Here is a 27,509-nt window from a genome sequence, read left to right as displayed (position 1 = left end):
CCTCCTTGTTGATCTTTTTATTTTTTAGATCAACACAATTTCCTTTTCTCTTCTTGAGCAAAAGTGGGTGTATACCCTTCAGGATAGGGTCGCATTTGGAGATTCGTCTTCATCAACCTTTTCCTCTAAGCGACTTAAGCTTCCTTTCATGCATACACCTTTTCTTTCTATTTCGGAGAGCAGGCCTATTACTTGACTAATTACATTTTTTAATTTTATCCACATTCCGCAAAGGATTATTAATAATACAAGCATAACCACACCTACGATTACTATGGGGTGTATAGCAAGCTTCAGTACTGCTGTAGCTTTTGGGGACCATCCAGTAAACACATCCCACCAGTGGTGTACTGTCAAAGAGGTGACTTCGTCTGCGATTCTCACTAGTTGCCCCTTTTTGTAACTCATTTCGACTCTAAATTGGTGGATGTCTCTGCCTTGCTTTGACAGAGCTTCCTCAATTTTCTTGTCGTTCCGTATCAAATTGTGCAGTCTGGTCAAATTAATTACAGGGGGTAAGGGTTCAATCTTGTGCATAGACAGATATTTTTCGACATTTTGCCACTGCCCAAAGGTATAAGTTCTTTTTACTTCAGGGTCATACAGGGTGTAGACTCTTCTCACGCATTTATTAATGGGGGGTTTATACAAAATTCCATCCAGATAGACAGGTTTATTTCCTGTCACACAGATCTCATTCTGTCCTATTTCCGTTATATCAGTGTCATTTGTTAGCTTTAATTCCCATTTACATACTCCAATGGAGTGCTGCAGTGAGCATGGTTCGTGTATGGCGGTCTGATAGGGACATACCATTCCGAATGGCCACCTAGCACATCCCCTCTGGTGATGTGTCATATTCTTCTCATCGACCCAATCTCCTTTAAATTCTGGGTACAAGAAGTTCTGTCCAAACAGCTGGGGCATTACTTGGAACTGACACCAAATTTCTTTTCGTGTCATACTTACTATCTCTCCAGTAACGTTACATCCTTTTGAATTACAACTGGTATATCTTTTTTGAGGGCTAATGGTTAAATTAAGAAGCTTATCTCTTTTGTTAATTTCCAGCAACCTTTCCCATGTGTTAGCATGGAAGGATAATATTTTCCTTTCTAACTCGGCTCTTAATAGCTGTCTGATCATTTCTTTAAACAGGCAATGGGTGTACTTGTTTACTCCCTGTTGTTCTTTCATTAGGTTCTCTATTTCCTTCTCTATCCCTTCATTCCACATGCCTCACATCGTGCCGTAAAATTCCCTACCTTACAACTTTGGCCTACTGGGCATATAAAATTGCCTTGCTGCCTTATACTATTACTTCTTTCCCATACCATATTTCCCTTCCATACTCTTCCTTCTTTTAGGACTTCTTCCTCCTGCCGGGAGTTCCCTGTCGCTAAAATGATCAGTATATCTAACGTCCATTTATAATTTTTCCAAGAGTCCCTTCCCATCTTCCCTTTCTTGTTTGTTTCTATACCACTCTTGAATTAAGTCGTTACAATAACAACACGTCCACACGATAGTAACAGTGACCCAAATAATAAAGGCCCAAACTGGCACACAAATGAGCTCTGACATCCGTCCGTGAATTTTTGGGCAATTTTCAAGTCCAAATATTTAATACAAGAGCAGGTACAGTTCTTCAGCGAGAAGATGGCTGTTTTCTTAGTCGGGCGACCATAGTACGTTCTGGTTCAATGCCTTTTCCTTCGGCTGTAATTCGTCGGGGAAATGATATTTACAGCGGGTTGCATGCACCCAGTTCGGGTGCTTTACCAACTTCAAAGCAGTTCGTGTTGTGAGAATTGTCTGATACGGTCCTTTCCACCTAGGAGAAAAGGATTCTTTATTTAATGTTTTTTACTAACACTTGATCTCCAGGTCTGAAAGGGTGCATATTTCCTTCCGACGGGGGTACCTGTGTCTGCTTTATTTGTTCATGCAGACTTCTTGCTATTTCACACATGGCCTGAGCATACTTTAGTGAGTTTTCATCATTCCAAATTAATGCTATTTTTTCAGCTGTCAGTGGTGGTTTTACGCCAGTAGGCATTGGTCTTCCCAATAAGGCTTCATGTGGTGTCAAATCAGTGTTTCGGTTCGTCTGGTTTCTCATTGTATACAATACCAATGGTAAGGCATCTGGCCACTTCAGTCTAGTCTCCTGACATACCTTGGTAAGGGTAGATTTTATTATCCCATTTATTCTTTCTACCATTCCCGAGGACTGTGGCTGATATGGTATAGGTAACTTCCACTGGAAACCTAACGCTTCTGCAAGGTTTTGCATTATTTTTCCGGTGAAGTGGGTTCTCCTATCACTGTTGATTCCCATAGGTATCCCATATCTTGGTACTATTTCTTTAAATAGAATTTTTACTACTGTTCGGGCATCGTCTTTCCTAGTGGCGTACGCTTCTACTCACCTTGTGAACATATCTACTATGACTAATAGATACTTAAGACCTGATACTGGAGGCATGTGGACAAAGTCAATTTGCAAATTTTCAAAGGGCATACTTGGTTGGGGTAGATGATCATATCCAGCAGGTGTTTTACCTCTGTTATTTTGTTAACAAATTTGGCATGTTCTAGCAACTTTCTCAATTACTACTGTTATTCCTGGTGCATACCACTGTACATTAATAGCATGTATCATCCCTCCTTTGCCCATGTGAGCCTGACCGTGCGCTAGGCGAGACAGGGGCAAAAATAGAGATCTAGGGCAAACAGTTCGCCCATCAGGGTGATACCAAATGTCGTTTTTTAGAAAACAACCCTGGTTTTCCCAAGTTCTTCCTTCCTGCATAGTAACTTGTTGTTGGGCTGTTTTAAGTTGTTGGATGTCTAGTACCTGTGGAGGGGAAACTGAGACTGCTTGAAGGCAGTCTGCCTGTGCCGAAGCGGCCTGTTTGGCTGCTTCGTCAGCCCTCCTATTTCCTACTGATACTTCATCCTCACCGGTTGTGTGAGCTGCACATTTGATAACGGCTACCTTACTTGGCAACTGAATGGCGTCTAATAGATTAAGCACCAGTTGAGAGTGCTTAATATGCTTTCCATCAGAGGTGATAAAGCCTCTGTTTTTCCACAGTTGTCCAAAATCATGGACCACACCGAGTGCATATCTAGAATCAGTATAGATATTAGCAGTTTGATCTTTAGCTATTATACAAGCTCTAGTGAGGGCAAACAATTCAGCAGCCTGAGCCGAGGTTCCGGGAGGCAGGGCGAATGCTTCAACAGTTTCGTGGGGATTTACAATAGCCTAGCCTGCCAAAAGCAAATCATCCGACGGCCTATGTGATGATCCATCCGTATAGAGAATAAGATCAGGATTGTCCATGGGCTCTTTGAGCAAATCTGGTCTTGGTAAGGTGGCTATTTCCACCGTTAACAGACAATCATGCTGGTCTGGATCCTCTACTTCTTTAGTAGGAAGAAAGGTGGCTGGGTTCACTACCGGTGCACGTCGAAAGGTATAGTTAGGGTGTGACAGCAGTAATACTTCATAACCTGTTCTTCGAGACGCTGTAAAGTGTTGTGTGGCAGCTGAATTCAAAAGTAATAACACAGCATGGGCTGTAATGACAGTACATGGATGATCCAAAACAATAGGTACCGACTTCTCCACCATGACCGCAGTAGCAGCTACAGCACGTAGACATGCTGGCATTCCCCTTACTACTGGAGGCAGCAAAACCGAATAATAAGCAACTGGTCTATTTCCCCCACCATGTTCTTGGGTTAGTACTGCTGTTGCAAATCCTTCTTTCTCATTCACATACATCTGAAAAGGTTTACCATAACCCGGAAGTCCTAACGCCGGAGCATTAGTAATGACTTTCTTTAACTGTTTAAATGCCTCCTCTCTCTCTGGGGTCCACTCCACCTTGGGTGGGGCATCATTTAGGGCAGCTGATCTTAGGACCGCATCCCATTCTTTCTGGTCCTAGCTGCCTCTGCCCTTGAGATATGTAAAAACCCAGGTACTGGACTTGAGTCTGACAAAATTGTAACTTTTGTAACGACACTCGGTGCCCTCTTTCACATAGGTGCTGTAACAATTTCAGGGAGTCCTGCATGCACCTGTATCCGTGGCCAGAAGCCACAAGCAAATCGTCCGCATACTGCAGCAGTACAGACTGGTCTGATAATGAACAGTCTTCAAGGTCTCTTTTTACTGCTGCTGCATATACTGCGGGGCTTTCGGTGTATCCTTGGGGCAACCTGGTCCATGTGTACTGCTGTTTCTTGTGGGTGAAAGCAAACAGATACTGACTTTCTTGATTTAACGGGATGGAGAAAAAAGCTGAACACAGGTCTATCACAGTAAAGACAGTTGCTGTTGGTGGTATAGCAGATAGTATAATGTTGGTGTCCAGTACCACAGGGGTGATAGGGACTACTATCTTATTAATAGCTCTCAGATCTTGTACAAATCTCCATTCATTCGGCCTATTAACCTTTGGTATGGGCAGTATCGGAGTGTTACACGGGCTCTGTGTCTTTTTTTTTATAAACTCCTTGTTCCAACAATGCAGAAATTCCTACGATCATCGGACCCATATCTTTAGGTTTCGCTGGCGGTTTTACAGCCAATGTCAGATGGGGTGTCGAGTTCTCTTCTCTATACCGCTGCTGCTGTAAGGGTGTCAAATCGATGGCTACCCCCAATCCTTCTGGTCCAAAATAAATGTGGGGCGTAGCTTCTACTGTTTCTTCTCTATTTAAAAAGGATTGTATCAAACACTGGTAAGTTTCAGCTTTTTGTCGAGTGTACCAGGCTATACAGTGAAGCTGAACTGCCTCAAAGCTTGTCAAAATTATATACAACAATTCTTCAGTATTAGAGTCAAATTTAGCTTTTAAGTTTTGTATAACTTCATGTATAGAAGTTGCCATTCAATTGCCAACAATAGAGGGCAGCCTTTTCTTCGTTATCCTCCCTTTTCTCTTCTTTAATCCCATTAAAAAACTGATGGATTTTATCATTAACTGATTGTCCTTCAATTATCAATTTGGTAGGTTCAGATAAAAATTCTTTCATGGGGATACCGGCCACACCCATACTTAAGACGGTGGTGTTGCTTACAGGTAATCCCACAGAGGATGGTACAGAAGACATAGTAGCACCGGTATCCACCAGGAACTTCACATAAGTATCTCCTACCTTTACTACTGCCAAAGGGTTTTCTTCTATGTCTGCCGATAAGCGGAGGGCTGCCGCCTGTACCACTAAGCCTCCGGGGCATCCCTATGCTGATTATTCTGTGCCTGTCCTCGTCCCTTTTGCTGATAGTACTGACCTGCTGTTTTAGCCTTATTTTCCTTATAGGTAAATAGTCCCTCTCTATCCATGTTAGCCAGTACTGTAACTGTCTCTTTCCAACTTTTTCCTTGCCAGTCCAAAACCTTTATTTTGTATGTTCTTGCTTGTTGTGGCAACATACAATTTAACAAGGTTTGCACTGCCAAAGGTTCATTTTGATCCATTGGTATTCCTGCATGCTCGTCCCAACTATTTTTCCATCTGCCTGCAAAATCTATCATCGATTCTTCTGCTTTCTGCAAGCAGCGGGTGACTTCCCCTATATCTCCATGCTTTTTAGCTCCCTTTAATATGGCATCCTTGCCCCGGTGCTGCAACCAATGTTCCCGGGACTCATTTTCTTCTTCCTTATTATTTTCCCGCCAATCTCCGTTTTCGCCGGCGGGTATAGGGAACATATCTTTTACCCCCTGCCAAGAGGACCATATGCTGCCTGCAGTAATAATTTCACATCTCCGGGGAGGGGGTTATAAATGGTACAGGTTTGCTCAAGCCAGTTGTGAAAGGCTACTGGCTTCTTAACAGGATTAGGGGCGGCTGATATCATATCCCGAGCTTCTCCCGGTGTCCAGGGCTTTAGGACAGCCGTTGTTTCGATCATTACATGGGGGGCTTGCACCGTGGGGGTAGTGGTGGAATCAGCCTGTCTTACAGTTCTTCTGGTATTCATTCCTGGGGCAGGGGTTGTGCTATCATCCACGACTCCTCCCCCCGCCCCTCCGTCTCCATTTTAATTTTCTAGTGGGTTTTGTGGATTTTCTGGTAGCTTTTGTGGATTTTCTCATCGCCTAGAGGCCTGATCCAGCTGAGCGGCCACTATTTCTATAATTTCCTGCCAATCATCCAGCTTGGTGGTTGGAAGACGGGGGTATAAGCCGACAGGGGAAGCGGTCATAACCGGGGTACTCGGGGGGCTGTAAGTGGGAGGGGGCTTCTCCTTACCCTCCTCCTCTTTCTTTTTATTTTTAGGGGGCTGGTGCCTCTTTGCCACCTCTGTCCATTTTTTAAAACAATTCTCCATATAATCTTTATCCAAAGGGGGTCCCCCGCCCCATCTTTGGTGGTCTGTCTCCATTCCTCAATTAAGGACAATTTAAAACTTCCTCCATATGGCCAATCCCCATCGGACCAACCGTACAAATCGCTACTAAACGTTACCGCGTATCTGTCGTCTCCTGTTTCTTTAATTACAGTGTCCGCCGGTGAGCCGGGCGGCACAATGGGATCTCCTACCTTCTCTCGTTGCTTTACTACCTTACGGATTCTTTTCTCGGTCTTAGGATGTACTTTCATTCTTTCAGTCGAGAGGTCGTCTTTCTTTCCTTTTCTAGGAGCTGGGCGCGAGTGCCCTGCTCGACTAGAGCCGTTTCCCATTCTTCCGGGTGCAACGTCTCGCGGTTTTTTTCTGAAATGAGAGTTAGGATAATCCTACAAAATATACAATAATTTACAAAGCGCTCACCGGTGTTCTCTTTTCTGCTCAGCTCGGGGTCTCCTTTTGCCTTTTTGTTATTTTAGCTTCTTTGCGGTAGCTACCTTATGCCTCACCCCCTAGGGGATCTCGGCGGCCCGTCCCCCTTTTGCTAGGACGGCCTAGGCACCTTCCTCCTTTCAGCTAGGAAGGTCCTTAAAATTCCTCTTTTCCTTTTTTTTTTTAAAAGTTACATTTAGTTCTTTTGGATCTCGTTTTTTAGAGATCCTGCCGGACTACACCAGAATCTGTCGAGGAAATATTTAGCTTAAATTAACTCAGGCGGAGACTTTCAGAATTGCACTTCGAGAGAAAGAATTTATTTTAAAAAGCGAGATATCTCGGAGAGCCTGCTTGGACCGTACCAAGTCAAAACACTCTCGTACAAGCAAATTGCACTTATCTTTATACAGAAATTGAATACAGAAATAGAAAAGGAATCTTATTCATTAGCCTCGCGAGTACAAAGGTCGTCTCGGGAGGTACACACTCTATCTGTCCTTGCATAGTTTCTCCCTGTTCACAGTCTGATAAGCAGAATAAAAGGAGACTCCCTTTTAATACCAGATGGTCATTTAATTGCATCTCTAAGTTTCAAGACTAAAAAAGCGTGGCTATTTTTCTAGTCCTATTATTTCTTTAAGCATAGCAAAAACAGAATTTAACCCTTTCCTTTTCCATAAGCCATAGATTCATAGATTCTTTCTTCCACATTCCTCCTACCCACTCCGGAATCTTCTCTCCGCCTCCGGCTGTTGGGCGGCGCGTGCTCGAGGGGCACGTGACCCGAGCCCACGGCCTGATTGACAGGAGCTTCCGACCAATAGAGAGCGAGACCGTGGGAAAATGTGGGCGGGTAGCTGAGGGTGACATGTGCTGGAATGTGTTGACATCATGAAACATGCAGACGTCATGACGTCATTGCAACTTGGTTCTCCTGAGGGAGGCAGACTGGGGGTCAAGGTTAATGGCATTCTGTGCTGACCCTTGACCTCCCTTGTTCCCCAGTGCAAAGGGCTTCAGTCACCTGTCAAATGCAGCAATGTGTAGTGTGCTGAGATATACCGCAAATGTCGCCAGCTGAGACCTGAAAGGAGCCCGATGCATAGAAGGAAAGTGCCGCAGTAACCTTAACCTCAATGGGTAGTGCGGTCCTGATGGTGCTGGTAGGCTGCAGATCTCCCTTAATTAGCTGGCATATCTCACTGATGACCTCCTTTCGGAAGCGCAGCCTCCTAATGCACGAGTTATCGGACAAGTCCAGGTATGATTGCTTATCCCTGTAAATGCATTGGATGTAACGCTTCCTCCTCCGCAGCAGTGTATCATCTCTTTGATTGGGCACATAATGCTCTTCTCCCATCTCTATTCTGCAGCATGTGATTAATGATGAATACTGGTTGAGAAATTACAGGCCCCATCACTATAACTCACTATAAATGACCTCCCTCAACAGATACAAATGTGATTAGATGACTGGCAAGAGTCAAAAAGGTCCTTAAAATCACTCACAAATTGATTCTCCTCACAAGCACTTGAAGCAGCTTTTTACTACAGATCCTCCGAGTTAGAAAACGGCGTCCGTAGTGCCAAGTAGTGCTGAGTTAAGGTCAGGTGAGTGCAGCTTTTCTTCAGCGACTTTTTTGGACAGTGATCATTTCGACGAATTGTGGGCGAAATGCCGAAAGTAGCAGTCAGCGATAATCTGGGCGATAATCAGGCGCAAGTTTCCATTATAAGCACTATTCTCGGCCTTGCACGAGAATTATGTCATTTTTTTAAAAATTAGGCCAGGCGATGCAGCTCATTCAGTAGTGCCGAAAGTTGGGCCGGCGATAAATGGTCTATAATCGGGTGCTCGTTTCCACTTTTCATCAAATATGGGCGATAGCCTGCATTTCAGTGCTTATATGGGTGCTAAATGGGCTGAAAGTCTAGCCCCTAGAATCGTTAATCAAGCACAAAAATACAGCTCACTTGTCTGCCTTACCAATTTCATCCCGTGCCGAGGCCCACAGATATGTTCATGGGGAGGAGTCCATCGGAAAAAGGGAAGGGCAGGTCAACAGCAGCCTGCAATTGTTTTGTGGAGCCAAGAGGAGCATTCCTGCTCCTGCTGACTCCACAAAAAACAAAATGTTCAACATTTTGGGGCTTTTTTTGAGCAGCCTCCAGCAGTCCCTTTAAGGATTACTGGTTAGGTTGTTTAAAACCCAAAAGCGAATTGCGAGCTCTGATAGTGTAAATGAAATTACAAATCTGGTTTAGAATCTGGGCAGGAGTTTCATTTTAATATTGAAATGAGGCTGCTCATTTCAAGTGGCTGCGAGAGCTGTCTATATAAAGACCCTGACCAATCGAGCTGTGGCCTGAATGCACTGCTAAATTGATTATCGCTATGTCCATTTTAGGCCCATTAAATGGGCGCAACATTGTTAAATTTAGACCCCTACCATCCTATTGGTATTCAAACCAATATTCCAGGTTGTATTCAAACCCCGGTGCTAGAAGTGAAAGGATAGCTATTCTCACTGAACCACATCTCTATGGCACCCTCGATCACTCACCCCAATCCTCCAAACCACATTGTTCCTCCCCCTTGCCCACCCACCCCTCCACAATCTCTACCCCAAGCAGAATGAAACTTATCTGCTCCTGAACTGCGGCCTCTTCTCCAGTGTTTCCCGCCTGACAGGGAACCAAATCTGTCAATCAGGCCTGCTTCCCTGGGGAGGGGGGGCCTGTTAAAAAATAAACACGCACATCGTAGAGTTAATGGTGCTCCCCGAACAGAACTTCCCTCCCCCTGCTTGGAAATCCTACCCCAGTAAAGATCAGCACCAGTCGCAGCCCAGTCGTCGCCGGAGGCCCAGCCGCCCAGTCGCCGCAGCTGATGGGTGATGTGGTGTCATGAAACTAAAGGCCCATCGTATCCAAGGCAAAGTGGCAAGTTGGATCCAAAATTGGCTCAGAGGCAGGAAGCAAAGGGTAATGGTTGATGGCTGTTTTTGTGACAGAAAAACTGTTTCGGGTGGGGTCCTGCAGGGCTCAGTAGTAGGTCCCTTGCTTTTTGTAGTATATATCAATGATTTAAACTTGAATGTAGGGGGTGTGATTAAGAAGTTTGCAGATGACGTTCTTGCTATTGAGGGAGTGCAGCGAAGGTTCACCAGATTGATTCCTGGGATGGCAGGACTGACATATGAGGAGAGACTGAATCGACTGGGTCTGTATTCACTGCAGTTTAGAAGAATGAGAGGGGATCTCATAGAAACATATAAAATTCTGATGGGACTGGACAGGTTAGATGTGGGAAGAATGTTCCCAATGTTGGGGGAGTCCAGAACCAGGGGTCACAGTCTAAGGATAAGGGGTAAGCCATTTAGGACCGAGATGAGGAGAAACTTCTTCACTCAGAGAATTGTTAACCTGTGGAATTCTCTTCCGCAGAGAGTTGTTGATGCCAGTTCGTTAAATATATTCAAGAGGGAGTTGGATATGGCCCTTACAGCTAAAGGGATCAAGGAGTATGGAGAGAAAGCAGGAAAGGGTTACTGAGGTGAATGATCAGCCATGATCTTATTGAATGGTGGTGCAGGCTCGAAGGGCCGAATGGCCTACTCTTGCACCTATTTTTCTATGTTTCTATGATACAAAAATTGGCTGTGTGCTTGATAATGAAGAATGTTGTAGACTGCAGGAAGATATCAATGAACTGGTCAGGTGGGCAGAACAGTTGCAAATGGAATTCAATCCGGAGAAGTGTGAGATAACGCATTTGGGCAGGGTTAACAAGGCACGAGAATACATATTAAATGGTAGGACAGTGAGAAGTGTAGAGGATCAAAGGGATCTTGAAGTGCATGTCCCTGAAGGTAGCAGGCCAGGTAGATAAGGTGGTCAAGAAGGCATACAGAATGCTTGTCTTTATTAGCCGAGGCATGGAATACATGAGCAGGTAGGTTATACTTGAACTTTATTAAACACTAGTTTGGCCATAGCTAGAGTACTGCATGCAGTTCTGGTCACCACATTACAAGAAAGGTGTGGTTACACTAGAGAGGGTACAGAGGAGATTTACAAGGACATTGCCTGAACTGAAGAATTATAGCTATGAGGAAAGATTGGATAGGTTGGGTTTGTTTTCTTTGGAACAGCAGAAGTTGAGGGTAGACCTTATTGAGGTGTTTAAAATTATGAGGGGCCTAGATAGAGTGGATAGCAAGGACCCATTTCCCTTAGGCAGAGCGGTCAACAACCAGGAGGCATATATTTAAAGTCAATGGTAGGAGGTTTAGAGGGGATTTGAGTGGAATTTGTTTCACCCAGAGGGTGGTGGGGGTCTAGACCTCACTACCTGAAAGAGTGGTAGAAGGAGAAACCTTCACCACATTTAAACAGTACTTGGATGTGCAATTGAGTTGCCGTAACCCTCAAGAAAATAATGGCACTAAAGAGTGACACATCCCCAGGATCAAATGGTTTTCATCCCAAGGATTTAAAGGAAGTAAGTGAATACTTTGCAGTTGCCTCAACTATAATCTTCCAAAGTTCTCTCGATTCAGGAACTGTTCTTTTAGATTGGAAAATTGCACAAGTCTCAATTTAAGAATTGCGAAAAAAGGAAACCAGTGAATTATAGACCAATTAGTCTAACATTTGTTGTCAGAAAATTACTAGAGTCTATAATTAAGGATAGAGTGACTGAACACCGTGAAAATTTTCAGTTGATCAGAGAGAGCCAGCATGGATTTGTGAACGGTAAGTTATGCCTGACAGACCTGATTACATTTTTTAAGGCGGTGACTAAAGTAGTGGACAGGGGAATGTCTATGAGTGTTATTTATACAGAGTTCCAGAAGGCATTTCATAAAGGCCCATGGAATTGAAGGCAAATTATTGATCTGGTTAGGAAATTGGCTGAGCGACAGGAGTCAGAGAGTAGGGATAATCGGTAGACATTCTAATCGGCGGGATGTGACTAGTGGTGTCCAGCAGGGAACGGTGTTGGTGCCTCAAATATTCACAGTATTTATTAATGGCTTAGATGATGGGATAGAAAGCCACAAATCCAAATTTGCTGATTACACAAAGATGGGTGGCATTGTAGGCAGTGTAGATGTAAGCATAAAATTACAAAGGGATATCGATAGATTAAGTGAAAGGGTTAAACTGTGGCAAACGGATTTCAATGTAGGCAAATGTGAGGTCATCCACTTTGAACCTAAAAAGGATAGAACAGGATACTTTCTAAATGGTGATAAACTAAAAACCGTGGCGGTCCAAAGAGACCTGGGGGTCCAGGTACATCGATCATTAAAATGTCATGAACAGATACAGAAAATAATCAAAAAGATTAATGGAATGCTGGCCTTTATATCTAGGGGGACTAGAACAGAAGGGGTAGAAGTTATGATGCAGCTATATAAAGCCGTAGTTAGACCACACCTGGAGTACTGTGAGCAGTTCTGGACACCACACCTTAGGAAGGATTATATTGGCCTTGGAGTGAGTGCAGCTTAGGTTTACTAGAATGATACCCGAGGGCCGAAAATGGCCTCATCTGCGCCTCCGGTTAGCATCCCCGGAGGCGCTAACGGGGCGCAAATCAGTTTTCACTCAGGCAATTGCTCCCAGCCAAATTGGCCTCGGGTTTTTTTGAGGCGTGCCAGGTACCACCCCACTCTTGCCGGTAGCGCAATGATGACATCATTGCAGTGCACACAGCCTCGTTACCGCCCCCCCCTTTAATTCAGCCTCTCCCCCTCAGGTACCACCTGATGCTGACAACGACAGCATTAACTGTCGAGTTGCAGGCGGGAGGGGGCTGGAGAAGCGCTATTTAAAAGCGCCACCTTGTCGAAAACTTTTCTATCAGCCATTATCATCTCCAGCTTGCTGACAGATAGGCAGAGTGCCTGCTGCAAGGATTGTAGTGGTTGTCACCTCAAGGACCGTTCTGGCTCTTAAGCATTGCTTTGTTTAATGCAGGGCAGATTCAACTCTGCAATACTTACCTCGTTTCATGGGGGCTGTGTTGGCAGTCAACCTCCTGCTGCGACATTACTATCAGAGGATACTTAGGGGGAGACAAATGCAAGACAAAGACAGAGAGAAAGAGAGGCACCAATACAAAGAGAAAGACAGGGAGAAGGAGATACAACAATACAAGGAGAAAGGCAGAGAGAGAGAGGGAGAAAGGCAGAGAGAGAGGGAGGGAGAAAGACAAAGGGAGAGACAGGGAAAAAGGCACAGAGAGAGAGAGAGAGAGAGAGAGAGAGAGGGAGGGAGAAAAGCAGGTACAAGGACAGCAAGATGTGGCCAGAGGGAGAAGTTGCAACAGGGCTGGCAACAGGAGATGTTACCCTCCCAGAGTATTCCAGCAGCAGTTCTCCAACATCCATTTTACTGAGGAGCAGTGTGTTCAAAGACTACGCTTCAACAAGGACATGGTCAGAGAGCTTTGCCATCTCCTGCAATCAGACCTTGAGCCTCAGACCAGAGCAAGGACTGCTCTCTCAGCGGTAGCCAAGGTCACCATCGCACTCAATTTCTATGCCAATGGATCCTTCCAGTGTGCAACAAGAGACAGCTCCAGGATCTCCCAGTTTGCCATCTATTGCTCCATCCACGAGATCACAGATGCTCGCTGCAGAAGGAGAAGGGACTACATTTCCTTCCTCATAAGCAGAGAGAAGCAGCACGAGCGTGCATGTGGATTCATTAGAATAACGGGTTTTCCCATGGGGCAGGGCGCCATTGACTGCACCCATGTCGCTTTGAGGGCACCGCATCACAATCCAGAAATCTTCCGTAACCACAAAGGCCACTCACTGAACGTGCAGTTCCGTCAATGCCCACTATCCAGGAAGCATCTCTCTTCCAACCACCACTTTAAGCCCGTGGCTGGCTGCACAGAGACAAAGGCTATCTGCTTTCCACCTGGCTCATGACTCCCCTCCCTAACCCCACTGTTGCTGCCCAGCTCTCATACAATGAGAGGCATGCCGCTACCAGAAACATAATTATGCAGACCATCGGAGTGCTCAAGCAATGGTTCCACTGCCTTGACCGCTCAGGAGGAGTCCTCCAGTACGCTCCAGAGCAGGTGTCCCTATTCATCATTGTCTGCTGCATAACCTGGCCATCATGATGAGACAGCCAATACCACTAGACATAGCTGCACCACCTCAGGAGGAGGAGAAGGGCCAAGAGGAGCAGGAGGTGGAGCAATAGCAGGAGGACCAGGAGAAGCAGGAGCAGCAACACCCATGATGGAGGAGGCAGCGACTCCATCGCGATCCTGCAAGGGAGGTCCGCGAACGTCTCATCAGAGCCCATTTCCACTGATTTTTATCCCACTTCCCGGTTCCTCTGGATGTCCCCATCACCAGATCAATTTTCCCTTCTATGACCCAAAACTGAAATGTGGGACAACAGCAAACATTAAACATTTCAATCAACATTTATAAAACAGCAACAAAATGTATAAATGTGTATGTATTCATCACCCTTATGCATTTCTTTATATCCACTCTTTCGTTGACCAATTCTGCAGTGTGTCCCATGTGGCTGCAGCACAGCTAGTGAAAGGATGTTGTGTGTCAGGGCGAGAGACTACAGACGGCCTTGCAGGATGCCCTTGACCAACTCTGGGCCTGAAGTCTCGGCTGTAGACTGCACCACCTTAAGTTGGGCGGCGGCAGTCTGGGCTGACTGGGTTACAGGTGGAGTGTCAGTGGTGGGATTAGGATTGCTGTCATCCTGAGCAAGGACAACAAGTTCCTCCTGCTCCACTGACCCACTGCCACTCCCTGGGGCAGGACAGATTTCTGGGCTGCTGAGACACCATGAGATCCCCGGTCAACTGTGGTGGATCCAGCGGCTATGGCAGCAGTCAGAGCTTGCGTGGCATGCAGCTCAGACTGCATGAGAGCAGTCTGAGCTTCCGTTGACTCCATTACAGCGCTAAGATGTTGTGTTGCTTCCACATGTGCCGCAATGGAAGCTGCCGCATTGCCCATGACACGCGACATGAGGTCTGGATCCACACGGTCTCTCTGGGAGTCCACCATTGTCTGCACACGGGCAATGATGGGCTCCATGGTGTGCATAGAGCTCTGTGCAATGCAGGAGGCAGACTCCTCCACGCTCCTTACCAATGCTGACAGGCCCTCGGACACCTTTGCCATTGCACCTATCATGTCGGAGTGCATGGCCAGCTTTATGTGAATGCCTCCCCATCAAGGTCCTCATCGGAGTCCTGTGCAGCAGAACTCACATGCAAACTCGCCCTTCGATGGCTCTCGAGATTCCCTTTCCCCTTGACCATGAACAGCCTGCTAGGCCCCGGTGCATCACCCAGTGCAGACCCCTTTACTAACCTAACCTCTCAGGACCACATAGTGTCAGTATCTGAGCTGGTGCCTGTGGGTGAGAGAAGCCATGATGCAGTGCTTAGCTCCCCCTCTTCTTCTCCTTCATGACTCAGTTGGGGGAGGGGGGTCTGGAGCAGGCTGGTCATCTGCTGCATGGTTATCTGAAAGCATAAATGGGACAAGAGTCACATTAAGGTGAGGGCAGGGGGACAGGAATGGAACAAGGAAGGCAGACAGTATGAGGAGCTGGAAAGTGATAAGGCCTTCTGGTTTCACAGGGAAGTGGAATGAGAAGAGAGGATAAAGATATAATTGTTCCCGCCATGGTGCCCACCACCTGCAGGCCAATGTGCCGCAACACTCGCTCCTCCAAGTCAGTCAGCTGGTGCAGTTCAGTTTCCCCCCTCCAGTCCACTGCTGCTCCCTTCTGTTATGTGCCATCTTGGCCTGGAAAAGAAAGGAACCTGTGTGAGTAAGAGTACAGCTATGTATGTGGAAGATATGCCTGCCGTGATTGAATAGCTGTGAATGTAGGCAAGGCTTGAAATGAGGATGTGACATTGAGTAGGTACAGATGTCTGGTAGTTGCCTGTTGGTTAAGTACTGGTTAGTAGAGTATGCACAGACAGAGGTTCAGAGGCTGGTATGTAAGAGTTGTGCAAACATATACTCACCTTGACCTCCCGACTGAGGTCGTTGATTTTCTTCTGGCACTGTGTTGGGCATCTGTCGACCATGGTGCTGGCCGGCAACTCCGCGGCCACCTCAGCCCACATGGCCCTAAAAACCTGCGTTGGTAGCCTTCTCCCAGATGGGGGGAATGGCGCATCCCTCCTTCTCTCCACCACCCCCACCAATGTCTTCAATGCCAGGTCAGTGAACCGAGTGGCCCTTCTAAGAGGATTTGGAGCAGCCATCTCAGAACTTCCTTCCAGCTCTCAGTGAACTCCAGCAATGATGAAAATGACCAGGTGTTGTCTGAAACAACATCCACTTTAAGAACTGGAATGAGCAGGTGGCTGATTATTGCTGAATGAAAGTCACCTGAAATTGGGTGCAGCTCCGGTAATAATGCTGCAGCAGCGCCCCACTGAGACCATAAGCGCCTCAGATACCACCTCCCTTAATTTCTGAGGCGAAAATGCCCAATTTCCCAAAATTTTGCAGCCCATCTTGCCAGGCGCTAACCATTCAAAAAGTTAACCAAAAGGGGCTACCGAATTTCAACACCCTGGACTCCAAAGGTTGAATTACGAGGAGAGATTACACATTTGGGGATGTATTCCCTCGAATTTAGATGGTTAAAGGGTGATCTGATTGAAGTTTTCACGATATTAAGGGGGAACAGATATAGAGAGAAACTATTTCAAATGGTTGATGAGCGTAGGACTAGGGGGCATAGTCTAAAAATTAGAGCCAGACCTTTCAGGAGTGAAATTAGGAAACACATACAATGGGTGGTATAAGTTTGGAACTTTCTTCTGCAAATGGCAATTGATGCTAGATCATTGTTAATTTTAAACCTGAGATTGATAGATTTTTGTGAACCATAGGTAGTAAGGGATATGGGACAAAGGTGGGTATATGGAATTACGTCGCAGATAGGCCATCATCTTATTGAATGCGAAACAGGCTCAAGGGGCTCAATGGCCTACTCCTGTTTCTTATGTTCCTATGCACAGTGATGGATAATAGAACTGGAGACAGTACTAGGCCAGTATAGAAAGAGTTAATCAGGGCAGCAGCAGAAATCCTCCAGCTAACTTAATTGATGAGGAAATCTGTTAGTTTAGCATTGCTATACTTTGTTTTATATTAGTGTAAATTATAGCTTTTATTTGTCAAACAGGATAATACGATCCTTAAGCCACAATGACTTAGAGTAACTAGTAAGTGCCTAATTACTGTTTTGCAGTTGTGCGTAAGGAAATTGTTTAAAGAGGTAGTTTTTGAGTGAGTGAGCAGTAATGCCAACCCCACCATCTCATAAATCATAAAATAAACTCTTAAATATCATGAGATTTGGTAAGAAATCATGAGTTGCTATTTTTTTCAAACATAAATCAATATAGATTGATAGTTTGTTTATAAACCTCATGACTGGCATTAATCTCTATCGGGTCACAGCTATTTACAAAAACTATATTGCTGCATCTGAAAATGCTTTACAAGAAACGTTTTTAAAATCCTACCTGTTACCACCATGTTGCTCTGTTTGCGTACTCCTCTTGAGCTTTGGGCAGGTGATTTTTTAAGTACCGTCCAACACTTTGCTGATGATTGAGTAGACTGATGGGTGGTAATTGGCCGGACTGGATTTGACCTGCTTTTTGTGGACAGGATAATGTTTTCCACATTAGAATTATAGAAATTTACAGCATAGAAGGAGGCCATTTGGCCCATTGTGTCCACGCCGGCCGACAAAGAGCTATCTAGCCTAATCCTACTTTCCAGCTCTTGATCCGTAGCCTTGTAGGTTACGGCAATTCAATTGCACATCCAAGTACTTTTCAAATGTGGTGAAGGTTTGTCCTACCACCCTTTCAGGTAGTGAGTTCGAGACCCCTACCACCCTCTGGGTGAAACAAATTCCACTCAAAACAATCTCTAAACCTCCCACCAATTACTTTAAATCTATACCCCGTGGTTGTTGACCTCTCTGCTAAGGGAAATAGGTCCTTCCTATCCACTATATCTAGACCCCTCATAATTTTATATACCTCAATAAGGTCTCCCCTCAACTTTCACTGTTCCAAAGAAAACAAACCCAACTTATCCAATCTTTCCTCATAGTTAAAATTCTTCAGTCCAGGCAACGTCCTCGTGAATCTCCTCTGTACCCTCTCTAATGTAACCACATCTTTCCTGTAATGTGGTGACCAGAACTGCATGCAGTACTCTAGCTGTGGCCTAACTAGTGTTTAATACAGTTGAAGCATAACCTACCTGTTCTTGTATTCCATGCCTCGGCTAATAAAGACAAGTATTCTATATGCCTTCTTAACCATCTTATCTACCTGGCCTGCGACCTTCAGGAATCTGTGGACATGCACTCCAAGGTCCCTTTGTTCCTCTACACTTCTCAGTGTCCTACCATTTAATGTGTATTCCCTTGCCTTGTTAGTCCTCCCCAAATGCATTACCTCACACTTCTCTGGATTGAATTCCTTTTGTCACTTTTCTGTCCACCTGACCAGTTCTTTTATACATGTGGACTTGTATTTACTCTGTACAGACATCAGAGGGTATCATTCCCTGGAGTCCCAAGAGATTATGGGATCCCTTGGGAGCACAGGTATTTAAGAAGGCTTCACAGGTTGGAGAGGCACTCTGGAGACCTGCAATAAAAGACTACGGTCACACTTAACTTTGAGCTCACAGTGTTCAGTCTGACTCTTTCTCCATACACAACAACTGGCGACGAGATACAGATAGCGAACCCAAAGATGAAGAGAACAGTGGGCAGCCTGGAGAAATTTTCGGAGGGAGATGATTGTGAAACTTTTGTGGAGCGACTTGACCAATACTTCGTGGCCAACGAGCTAGATAGGGAAGAGAGCACTGCCAAACGTAGAGCAATCCTTCTCACCGTCTGTGGGGCACCAACGTATGGCCTCATAAAGAATTTGCTCACACCAGCGAAACCCACGGAGAAATCGTACCACGATTTGTGCACACTGGTCCGAGAGCATTTGAACCCAAAGGAAAGCGTTCTGATAGCGAGGCACCGGTTCTACATCTACAAAAGGTCTGAAGGCCAGGAAGTGGCGAGTTTTGTTGCCGAGCGGAGATGCCTTGCAGGACATTGTGAATTTGAAGGACATTTGGAGCACATGCTCAGAGACTTTTTCGTACTTGGCATTGCCCACGAAACCATACTTCGCAAGCTTTTGACTGTAGAGACCCCAACCTTGAGTAAGGCCATAGCGATAGCCCAGGTGTTCATTGCCACCAGTGACAATATTAAGCAAATCTCTCAGCACACAAGAGCTGCTACAAGTACTGTGAACAAAGTGATGTTGTTTTCGAATCGTAACATACAGGGCAGGTCACACATATCTGCAGCTACACATCCGCAGATGTCTCAGAGTCCACCAACAAGGGTGATGAATGCAAGGTCATCAACAGCTTGTTGGCGCTGCGGGGGTGATCATCGTTTTCCATTCATGCCGATTCAAAGGATAGAAACATAGAAACATAGATATTTGGTGCAGGAGCAGGCCATTCAGCCCTTCTAGCCTGCACCGCCATTCAATGAGTTCATGGCTGAACATGAAACTTCAGTACCCCCTTCCTGCTTTCTCGCCATAACCCTTGATCCCCCGAGTAGTAAGGACTTCATCTAACTCCCTTTTGAATATATTTAGTGAATTGGCCTCAACTACTTTTTGTGGTAGAGAATTCCACAGGTTCACCACTCTCTGGGTGAAGAAGTTTCTCCTCATCTCGGTCCTAAATGGCTTACCCCTTATCCTCAGACTGTGACCCCTGGTTCTGGACTTCCCCAACATTGGGAACATTCTTCCTGCATCTAACCTGTCTAAACCCGTCAGAATTTTAAACGTTTCCATGAGGTCCCCTCTCATTCTTCTGAACTCCAGTGAATACAAGCCCAGTTGATCCAGTCTTTCTTGATAGGTCAGTCCCGCCATCCCGGGAATCAGTCTGGTGAATCTTCGCTGCACTCCCTCAATAGCAAGAATGTCCTTCCTCAAGTTAGGAGACCAAAACTGTACACAATACTCCAGGTGTGGCCTCACCAAGGCCCTGTACAACTGTAGCAACACCTCCCTGCCCCTGTATTCAAATCCCCTCGCTATGAAGGCCAACATGCCATTTGCTTTCTTAACCGCCTGCTGTACCTGCATGCTAACCTTCAATGACTGATGTACCATGACACCCAGGTCTCGTTGCACCTTCCCTTTTCCTAATCTGTCACCATTCAGATAATAGTCTGTCTCTCTGTTTTTACCACCAAAGTGGATAACCTCACATTTATCCACATTATACTTCATCTGCCATGCATTTGCCCACTCACCTAACCTATCCAAGTCACTCTGCAGCCTAATAGCATCCTCCTCGCAGCTCACACTGCCACCCAACTTAGTGTCATCCGCAAATTTGGAGATACTGCATTTAATCCCCTCGTCTAAATCATTAATGTACAATGTAAACAGCTGGGGCCCCAGCACAGAACCTTGCGGCACTCCACTAGTCACTGCCTGCCATTCTGAAAAGTACCCGTTTACTCCTACTCTTTGCTTCCTGTCTGACAACCAGTTCTCAATCCACGTCAGCACACTACCCCCAATCCCATGTGCTTTAACTTTGCACATTAATCTCTTGTGTGGGACCTTGTCGAAAGCCTTCTGAAAGTCCAAATATACCACATCAACTGGTTCTCCTTTGTCCACTTTACTGGAAACATCCTCAAAAAATTCCAGAAGATTTGTCAAGCATGATTTCCCTTTCACAAATCCATGCTGACTTGGACCTATCATGTCACCATTTTCCAGATGCACTGCTATGACATCCTTAATAATTGATTCCATCATTTTACCCACTACTGAGGTCAGGCTGACCGGTCTATAATTCCCTGTTTTCTCTCTCCCTCCTTTTTTAAAAAGTGGGGTTACATTGGCTACCCTCCACTCCATAGGAACTGATCCAGAGTCAATGGAATGTTGGAAAATGACTGTCAATGCATCCGCTATTTCCAAGGCCACCTCCTTAAGTACTCTGGGATGCAGTCCATCAGGCCCTGGGGATTTATCGGCCTTCAATCCCATCAATTTCCCCAACACAATTTCCCGACTAATAAAGATTTCCCTCAGTTCCCCCTCCTTACTAGACACTCTGACCCCTTTTATATCCGGAAGGTTGTTTGTATCCTCCTTAGTGAATACCGAACCAAAGTACTTGTTCAATTGGTCTGCCATTTCTTTGTTCCCCGTTATGACTTCCCCTGATTCTGACTGCAGGGGACCTACGTTTGTCTTTACTAACCTTTTTCTCTTTACATACCTATAGAAACTTTTGCAATCCGCCTTAATGATCCCTGCAAGCTTCTTCTCGTACTCCATTTTCCCTGCCCTAATCAAAACCTTTGTCCTCCTTTGCTGAGTTCTAAATTTCTCCCAGTCCCCAGGTTCGCTGCTATTTCTGGCCAATTTGTATGCCACTTCCTTGGCTTTAATACTATCCCTGATTTCCCTTGATAGCCACGGTTGACCCACCTTCCCTTTTTTATTTTTACGCCAGACAGGAATGTACAATTGTTGTAATTCATCCATGCGGTCTCTAAATGTCTGCCATTGCCCATCCACAGTCAACCCCCTAAGTATCATTCGCCAATCTATCCTAGCCAATTCACGCCTCATACCTTCAAAGTTACTCTTCTTTAAGTTCTGGACCATGGTCTCTGAATTTACTGTTTCATTCTACATCCTAATGCAGAATTCCACCATATTATGGTCACTCTTTCCCAAGGGGCCTCGCACAATGAGATTGCTAATTAATCCTCTCTCATTACACAACACCCAGTCTAAAATGGCCTCCCCCCTAGTTGGTTCCTCAACATATTGGTCTAGAAAACCATCCCTTATGCACTCCAGGAAATCCTCCTCCACCGTATTGCTTCCAGTTTGGCTAGCCCAATCTATGTGCATATTAAAGTCACCCATTATAACTGCTACACCTTTATTGCAAGGGCTGTGGAACACTCCAGCGAGTGTGCAGGCGAGCTGCTAAGCCTGTTAAACCTGCAAACCACCACGTTGCAGAGGAGGACAGATCCACGGAGGATCACTACAAACTAGAGCCTCAGATAGAGGAGGCAGAGGTACATGGGGTGCACAACTTCACCACGAATTGTCCCCCAATAATGCTAAATGTTGAACTAAATTGACTCCCGGTGTCAATGGAGCTGGACGCGGGCGCGAGCCAGTCCATCATGGGCAGAAAGACTTTCGAAAGGTTGTGGTGCAACAAGGCCTCAAGGCCAGTCTTAACTCCAGTTCACACGAGACTAAGAGCTTACACGAAAGAACTGATTCCTGTAATCGGCAGTGCTACCGTAAAGATCTCCTACGATGGAGCGGTGCACAAGCTACCACTCTGGATGGTACCAGGCGATGGTCCCACGGTGCTCTGCAGGAGCTGGCTGGGAAAGATACGCTGGAACTGGGACGACATCCGAGCACTATCGCCCGTTGACCGTGTGCCCAGGTCTTAAACAAATTTCCTTCGCTGTTCGATCCAGGCATCGGGAAATTCCAAGGAGCAAAAGTGCAGATCTACCTAATTCCGGGGGCACGACCCATCCATCACAAGGCGAGAGCAATACCGTACATGATGAGAGATAGGGTAGAGATCGAGCTAGATCGGCTGCAACAAGAGGGCATCATTTCACCGATCGAGTTCAGTGAGTGGGCCAGTCCTATTGTCCCAGTCCTCAAGGGAGATGGCACTGTCAGAATCTGTGGTAATTACAAAGTAACTATCAATCGTTTCTCCCTGCAGGACCAATACCCACTACCAAAGGCCGACGACCTCTTTGCAACGCTGGTGGGAGGAAAGACGTTCACAAAGCTCGATCTGACTTCAGCCTACATGACAGAGGAATTGGTGGAATCTGTAGTGTCCTTACACCTTACTATAGAATCACACGAGGCATGTACTGCAGACAAGGTCATTACGTGACCTGAACCTTTATTTCCAGGACCAAGAAGTGCCGACCCTGCATGGGACCTCCCTTTATATACCTGGATGACCAGGTGAGGAGTGTCTTCCACAAGTTCACCCCCTGTGGTCAAGGTGTGCATTTCTCAGGCGTATACAGTGTACAGTGTTGTTACATAAAGGTTACAGTTATGTGAAGGTTACAAACATGACATCACCTCCCCCCAACGTCTTTGGGTCAAAGATTGAGTCTTTCAGGCAGTCGACGCTCTCTCTTGGAGCGCCGCAGTTGGGGCTCTGGTGGTTGAGCCTTGGCATGCATCTCTGTTGCCTGAGGTGATTCCGGCCTGTCCGGGCTTGCCACAGGTTCCTTAGTGTCCATGCTGAATCTTTTCTTTACTTGGTCCAGATGTTTGCGGCATATCTGCCCATTGTTAATTCTGACCACTATGATCCTATTCTCCTCTTTGCCAATTACAGTACCCTCAAGCCACTTGGGTCCCAAAGCATGATTGAGAACGAATACAGGGTCATCGATTTCTATGCATCTCCCCACTGAGTTGCGATCATGGCACTCAATTTGGGACTGGCGCTTGCCCTCAATAATGTCTGACAGGGCTGGATGAATGAGGGACAGCCGCGTTTTAAGCATGCATTTCATGAGCAGTTCCGCGGGCGGGACTCCGTGAGCGAATGCGGGCGAGACCTATAGGCCAGCAGGAGGCGCGATAGGCGGTACTGAAGGGGGGTCCTTGAATCCGGAGCATGCCCTGTTTTATGATTTGAACTGCACGTTCCGCCTGGCCATTGGAAGCCGGCTTGAACGGTGCTGTCCTGCCGTGTTTGATACCATTACCCGACATAAACTCCTGGAATTCATAGCTAGTGAAACACGGACCGTTGTCGCTAACCAGGATGTCCAGCAAGCTGTGGGTCGCAAAGACCGTATGCAGACTTTCCACGGTGGTGGATGTCGTGCACGAGTTCAATATGATACACTCGATCCATTTCGTGTATGCATCGACAAAAATCAGGAACATTTTTCCCATGAACAGGCCCGCATAGTCTATGTGAATACGTGACCATGGCCTGGTGGGCCAGGGGCACGGGCTGAGTGGGGCCTCCCTAAGGGCATTTCCCAGCTAAGCACACGTTGTGCACCTGCGAACCCAGTGTTCCAGGTCTGAGTCAATTCCCAGCCACCATACATGTGACCGGGCAATGGCCTTCATTAGCACGATGCCTGGGTGCTCGCTGTGGAGTTCCCTGATGAATGCTTCCCTTCCTTTCTGGGGCATGACTACCCAGCTGTCCCATAGCAGGCAGTCGGCTCGGATGGAGAGTTCCGTCTGTGAAACAGTCTGACCTCCTCGGGGCACGCTCCATGTGCGGGCACCCAATCCCCAGTCAGGACACATTTCTTTATCAGGGATAGAAGGGGATCTCTGTTGGTCCAGATTTTGATCTGGCGGGCTGTGATGGGGGAGCCTACTGTATCGAAAGCCTCAACGGCCATGACCATCTCCGCGTTTTGCTCTGACGCCCCTCAGTGGTCGCCAGTGGGAGCCTGCTGAGCACGTCAGTGCAATTTTCGGTGCCTGGCCGGTGCCGCATAGTGTAGTCATACGCAGCCAGCATGAAGGCCCAACGCTGTATGCGAACTGACGCATTGGCATTGACAGCCTTGCTGTCGGACAACAGGGATGTTAACAGCTTGTGGTCTGTTTCTAACTCGAACCTTCTGCCGAAAAGGTACTGGTGCATCTTTTTCACCCTGTGGACACATGCGAGTGCTTCCTTTTCAACCATCCCATAGCCCCGTTCTGCCTGGGAGAGCGACCTGGAGGCATAAGCCACAGGTTGGAGTTGGCCCTCATCATTACTCTGCTGCAACACGCGCCCAACCCCATAGGATGATGCATCACACATTAAAACCAGTTTCTTACAGGGGTTGTACAAGGTCAACAGCTTGTTAGAACAAAGCAGGTTCCGCGCCCGATTGAATGCGCGTTCTTGACCGTCCCCCCAAAACCATTCGCAACCCTTACGCAGAAGCACATGTAGCAGCTCCAACAATGTGCTTAAGTTCGGCAGAAAGTTCCCGAAGTAGTTCAAGAGTCCCAGGAATGACCGCAACTCCGATGTGTTGCCGGGCCTGGGCGCACGACGGATCGCCTCCGTTTTGGATTCTGTAGGCCGGATCCCGTCTGCGGCAACCCTCCTGCCCAAAAACTCGACCTCTGGGGCCAAAAACACACACTTGGACTTCTTTAGTTGCAAGCCTACATGGCCCAGTTGGCGTAGCACCTTCTCCAGGTTGTTGCTCGGTGCCTCGACCCATGATTAGGATGTCATCTTGGAATACGATTCTTCCAGGAATGGATTTAAGCAAGCTTTCCATGTTCCTCTGGAAGATAGCGGCCGCTGAACGAATGCCAACCGGACACCTGTTGTAAACAAATAGCCCCTTGTGCTTAGTGATGTTGGTCAGAAGCTTGGATTCTTCAGCCAGTTCCTGAGTCATGTAGGCTGAAGTGAGGTCCAACTTGGTGAACAGCTTGCCACCTGCCAGCGTGGCAAAAAGATCCTCCGCTCTCGGAAGCGGCTATTGGTCCTGTAGTGACACTCGGTTGATGGTGGCCTTGTAGTCGCCACAAATCCTGACCGAGCCATCCACTTTAAGGACAGGAACGATGGGGCTTGCCCAGTCACTGAATTCAACAGGCGAAATTATGCCCTCTCTTAGCAGTCTGTCCAACTCACTCTGAATTCTCTCACGCATCACATATGGCACGGCTCTGGCTTTGAGGTGCACTCGTCGGGCGTCTGGGATGATGCTTATCACTACTTTGGTGCCCTTAAAAGTCCCGACACCTGGTTGAAAAAGTGACTCGAATTTCTGTAGGACCTATGAGCATGAACTTCGCTCCACAGATGAAATGGCATGCACATTCCCCCATTTCCAGTTCATCTCGGCTAACCAGCTCCTCCCCAGGAACGCGGGACCATTCCCCGGGACAATCCAGAGCGGCAGCCGGTTCTCCAATCCACTGTGTATGACCACCAAGTTTGCACTGCTTAGCACTGGTATGATCTCTCTGGTGTACGTCCGTAACTGCGTGTCAATGCGTTCCAGTTTGGGCCTGTTAGCTTTCAGTGGCCAAAGTTTTTCAAATTGTTGGGCACTCGTAAGTGACTGGCTGGCTCCTGTGTCCAGCTCCATGCGTACCGGGATGCCATTTAATAGGACTTTCATCATCATAGGTGGCATTTTGGTATACGAGCTGTGAATGTCTGCCACATGAACCCGCTGGAATTAAGTGTCCATAGCTTTGCCCCAAGCATCAACCTGCCTTGCAGACATCCTCGTCTGGTTCATCTGCCTCGTAAACTAGCCTCGCTATGGGCTTTCTGCACATTCTGGCCAAATGACCACTGAAGTTACAGTTTCTACAGATAAATTGTTGAAAGCTACAGGTTTTCGCAGCATGTCTGCCACCGCACCTCCAGCATGAGCTGGGATTGTTGTGAACAAAGGAACTGTTACCAGGCATTCCTCTCTGATTGTCTCTTTGATTACTCCTGAGCACTCTGTTGGTGAGTGTCAATGGTCCCATCCTGGGACGCATTGTCCCTTGTGAATTGCTGATCCCCCTGCCATTGTCTCTGTTGCTGGCCCACCCTAGAGTCTGTTGCTGCCTGGGCGGTGTCGAATTGCCCTTGCCTGCCTGCGGGGTTCTGAGTCGCATTTACAATGTTAACTCCCTGGTCCATCGCCACTTTGGAACCAGGGCTGCGCGTGTAAATTATCATGGTCTCCTCTTCCCCTGCCATGAAGATCTGAGCTATCAACGCTGCCCTTTCCAAAGTCAAGTCCTTGGTCTCAATAAGTTTCCTGAAAATCCCGGCATGACCAATGCCCTCAATGAAGAATTCCCTTAACATCTCCCCCCTGCAGGCATCTGTGAACTTACAGAGGATAGGCAAACGTCGAAGGTCCGCAACGAAGTCCGATATGCTTTATCCTTCCTGACGCCGGTGTGTATAGAACCGGTGCTGGGCCATGTGTACACTGCTCGCCAGTTTGAGGTGCTCACCAATCAGTGTGCTGAGCTCTTCAAAGGACTTGTCCGCCGGCTTCTCGGGTGCGAGCAGGTCTTTCATCAGCACATACGTCTTGGATCCACAGCTGGTCAGTAGATGCGCACACCGCTTGTCAGCCGCTTCCTCTCCCAGCCAGTCCTTCGTGACAAGGCTCTACTGAAGCCTTTTAACGAAATCATCCCAGTCCTCACCAACACAGTACCGTTCCTCTGTGCTACAGGTGGCCATCCTCGTGGGTCGTTGATTCCAGTTTCTCATCGCCAAATGTAGTGTCCTTACACCTTACTATAGAATCACACGAGGCATGTACGTGACCTGAACCTTTATTTCCAGGACCAAGAAGTGCCGACCCTGCGTGGGATCTCCCTTTATATACCTGGATGACCATGTGAGGAGTGTCTCCCACAAGTTCACCCCCTGTGGTCAAGGTGTGCATTTCTCAGGTGTATACAGTGTACAGTGTTGCTATATAAAGGTTACAGTTATGTGAAGGTTACAAACATGACAGAATCATCGAAGGCCCTCACCTGCATGAACA

The sequence above is a fragment of the Pristiophorus japonicus genome, chromosome 5, assembly GCF_044704955.1.
Source record: "Pristiophorus japonicus isolate sPriJap1 chromosome 5, sPriJap1.hap1, whole genome shotgun sequence".
Taxonomy (NCBI): domain Eukaryota; kingdom Metazoa; phylum Chordata; class Chondrichthyes; family Pristiophoridae; genus Pristiophorus; species Pristiophorus japonicus.
Note: the sequence above shows the minus strand (reverse complement) of the source record.